This window comes from Peromyscus leucopus, chromosome X, assembly GCF_004664715.2.
Source record: "Peromyscus leucopus breed LL Stock chromosome X, UCI_PerLeu_2.1, whole genome shotgun sequence".
Classification (NCBI taxonomy): domain Eukaryota; kingdom Metazoa; phylum Chordata; class Mammalia; order Rodentia; family Cricetidae; genus Peromyscus; species Peromyscus leucopus.
Window position 1 is genome coordinate 102932854 of NC_051083.1, and position 4505 is coordinate 102937358.

Below are 4505 nucleotides of genomic sequence, written 5' to 3' on the forward strand. Positions count from 1 at the left end.
AGATGGTTAAGTGGTTAAGAGCATTTGTTGTTCTTCCAGAGGACCTGAGTTCAGTTCCAGTATCCACATGGTGTCTCACAGCCATCTGTAACTCCAATTCCAAGGGTTATGACCTCTTTGGGCATCAGGCATGCACTTTGTGTGTGTCTCTGTGTGTGTATCTTTAACAAGTTATATAAATACTACAACCAAATATGTGTATATATACATACATATATATGGTATATATGTACATACACACACAGACACATATCTCTATCCTGTCTAAATATTTTCATCTTTACAGCTATTGCTCTATTCCATGCTACTACAATCTATTATTTAGACTATTATAATTGCTGCTTAACTAATTTTTCCATTATTTTAATTTTTATACATTTAGTGTGTTTGTGCATGTGTGTGCATGTGCGTGCATGTGTGTGTGTGTGTGTGTGTGTGTGTGTGTGTGTCATAGCATGAGTATGGAGGTCAGGGCACAACTATCAGGAGTTGGCTCTCTCCTTCCACCATGTGGGTTCTAGGGATCAAACTCAGATTATCAGCCTTGGCTGCAAGCACCTTACTCACTCAGCCATCTTGCTGACCTTGATCTTCTATTCCTGGCCTCCTATAATTCATTCTCCACAAAGAAACTATAGTAATCATAGAATAACATGTATATGGATTATGTTAATCTTTGCCTTAAAACTCTTCAATGGCTAGTTATTTTTCAGAAAACTAAAGGAATTAAACTAAAAAAAAATATACAGTGTCTCCTCTGGATTAAAATTTTGCTCCCTGTGAGGCAAGGCATAGGTGTGGAAATGGGAAAAGGTTAAGGGTATATGTAATTGGAGGCTTTTCTCTGTCCCGCCCCATCCCACAGCCATTTTCAAATAACCACTCAGAGGCTTATATTAATTATAAATATTTGGCTGATGGTTCAGGCTTATTACTAACTAGATCTTACATTTAAATTAACCCATTTCTATTAATCTATGCATCACCACATGGCCTGTGGCTTACTGGTTTTCTAACATCTTGTTCCTTGGGCAGCTGGATAGACTCTCCCTGACTCTATCTTCTTCTCCCTGTATCTCTGTTTGGCTTTCCCGCCTAGCCTTATTCTGCCTGGCTGTAGGCCAAAATAGTTTTATTTATCAACTAATGAGAGCAACACATATTCACAGCATACAGAAAGACCATCCCACAGCAGGTAGTTAATGATTAAATGAGCCCAGCTGGAATAAAGTTAGAAAATGATACAGATGATTTGAAAAATATCTGGTAAAGGTGGTTGAATTTTTTTCTTTTCTTTTCTTTCTTCCTTCCTTCCTTTCTTTCTTCCTTTCTTTCTTCCTTCCTTCCTTCCTTCTTTTCTTTCTTTCTTTCTTTCTTTCTTTCTTTCTTTCTTTCTTTCTTTCTTTCTTTCTTTTTGAGACAGGGTTTTGTAAACAGACATTTCCTCTCCCTCCTGCCAGTTCCCAAAAATCCACTCAGAGGCTTATATTACTTATAAGGTGTAAGGCCAATAGCTTGGACTTATTATTAACTAGCTTTTACTTCTAAATTAACCCATTTCTATTAATCTATGTATTGCCATGTAGCCCATGGCTTTACTGGTCCTCTAGCATCTTGCTTCTTAGGCAGCTCTCTCGTGTCTCTCTCAACTCCACCCTACTTCATTGCAGTTCTCAATTTGATTGTCTCACCTAACTTTATCCTGCCTTGCTATAGGCTAAACAGCTTTATTATTAACCAATACATATTCACTAAATACAGGAGGATCATCCCACAGCAGGGTTTCTCTGTGTAGCTATGCCTGTCCTGGATCTTGCTCTATAGACCAGGCTGGTCTCAAACTCACAGAGATCCACCTCTGCCTCCCAAATGCTGGGATTAAAGGTATGCACCACCACCATCCAGCTTGACTTTTTTCTAGACAATAAAAAAACAGTCTTTGGAAAGAAACCCATTTAATGTAGTAGGGCATGGTGACACAGGCCTGTCATTCCAGCTACTGAAGAGGTTAAGAAAGGAGAATTGCAAGTTCACAGCCTGCTTGAGCCACAGAGTAAGTTAGTTCAAAGCCAGCCTGTTTCAAAATGAGAAGTGAAAAAAGAGCTGAGGATGGAAGGGCTCAGTGGTAGAGCCCTTAATTAGCAGGTGTGAGGAGGGAGGTTCTGAGTTTGGCTCCAGGATGGTAGGGATGAAGAAAGGGAAAAGAAAGTCATTTAATGTAAATCACTAGTCAATGGTTAAAGAATAGGAATATGTAATTGTATCAGCACATCCATGAAAATTATACTCAAAAAATCCATCAGTCATTTATGACAAACAAGCTTGAATGAAAAGGAGTGCCCTCAAATTGATGAAGAGCACTATCAAAAACCTACTTGCTTTAAATTTAATGCTTAATGTTCATACTACTTGCTGATAGTTTTTTGGGTTTTGTTTGTTTTTTGTTTGTTTGTTTGTTTGTTTGTTTGTTTTTCGAGACAGGGTTTCTCTGTGTAGCTTTGGAACTCACTCTGTAGACCAGGATGGCCTCCAACTCACAGAGATCCGCTTGTCTCTGCCCCTCCCTCCCCGGGCCCCCCCCCCCCCGTGCTGGGGTTAAAGGTGTGTGCCACCACCGCCCTGCTGGTGATAGTTTTATTACTTAGGACCTGCCCCTAATTTTTAGCATTGTTCTGGCTGGTCTAGACAGTGCAGTAAGAGAGGAACAAAAGAAATACAAGAGTTGAAAAGAAAGGGACAAAACTAACTATTGTTAGTTACAGAATCATTTCTAGATAGAAAATCCAAGCTAATCATATAATATACAAATTATAGGAACACAAAGAATTCAGCAAGATTGCTAGGCTCATGGTAAATGTTAAAAATGCAGTAGACAGACCAGTGAAATGGCTTAGAAGTGCCTGCCACCAAGCAAGATAAACCAAGTTCAATCTCAGGGAGCCACAGAGTAGCAGGAGCGAATCAACTCTAACAAATTGTCCTCCAGCCTACATGCACACACACACAACACACACAACACACACAACACACACAACACACACACACACACACACACACACACAAATAAAATGGAACTTAAAAAAGTAAGAACATCAAAATTGTGGCAGAAAAAAACAAGTACCCAAGTACAGTATGTTCAGTGATAGAAAGAGTAGCATAGTAAAAATATAAGCTCCTTCCAAGTGACATAGAAACTCCTATGATTGGACCAAAATTTCTACAAATCTTTTGTAAAGTTTGGTAAATCAATCTTCATATATATATATATATATATATATATGTGTGTGTGTGTGTGTGTGTGTGTGTGTGTGTGTGTGTGTAAGAGAAAAGGTGCCAATAACAATCAATTTTCAAGAACATGAGGACATTTTCCTTATTATAAAGTTGTAGCAATGATGACATGGTGGCATTGACACAAGGGTAGATCAGAGAAGCCAGGACAGACCTACCCTATAGCGAGAAATCCAAGGGAGTCTGCTCAAGGGGTATAGAGAATTTATTAGAACATAAACTGGAGAAAACAACTCACTAAACTGAGTAGGCAAATCATCACAGGGTCCTGGAAGGCTGATGGTCTGTCCCACGCCGCTTCTCTGCCTGAGTCAGTCTCCACTGTTCAAGTCCACGAGGGAGAACAGGACGAGGTGTATGAACATGCCCTTCAGGTTTTAAGGGGCTGGTACTTCAAGGTCATAGGTAGAACAGGTATCCACTAGACTACCCCAAGGTGGAAATCTGCTAGATGACAGAGGTGACTTCAGAGCGAAGAGAAGAAAGGATAGATTCTTTAGGACTGGGCAATGTCTCAGGGAGTGAAGCATGTACCTCCCATGAGAAACTGAGTTCGAGAGGCTCACAACCCGTGTGAAAAAAAGGCAGCTACTGTGGCAGACTCTGGTAATCCTGGCACTGGAGAGGTGAAGGCTCAGTGGCCAACAGACCTAGCCTACTTGGAGAGCTAACAGGAGGAAGACACACTGTCTCAAAGAGGGGAGGGCAACACGTGAGCAATGACAGCCAAGACTGTCCTCTGACTTTCCATATGCACCTACACACATGGGAACACACAGAGACACACAGACACACATGCATGCACACATGAAATGGTAGACTATGATATGGTGCCAGGACAACTGGTTTTCAGATAAGTGATCCTGAGCATGTGCTATGCACACAAATACACCCCAGGTTAACTAAACACTTGGGTATTTTAAAACGACTTCTAGAAGTCTGGTGATAGCACTCAGGAAAATGAGGATAGGGAGAAATTGGAAATGGAAAGTTTTTAAAAAGTCTGTGGTGGCCGGGCAGTGGTGGCCCACACCTTTAATTCCAGCACTTGGGAGGCAGAGGAAGGTGGATCTCTGTGAGTTCGAGGCCAGCCTGGTCTACAGGCACCAGGACAGGCACCAAAACTACACAGAGAAACCCTGTCTTGAAAAAACAAACAAACAAACAAACAAACAAATCTGTGGTATTCCACCATGTTGAAGAACAATTTGACA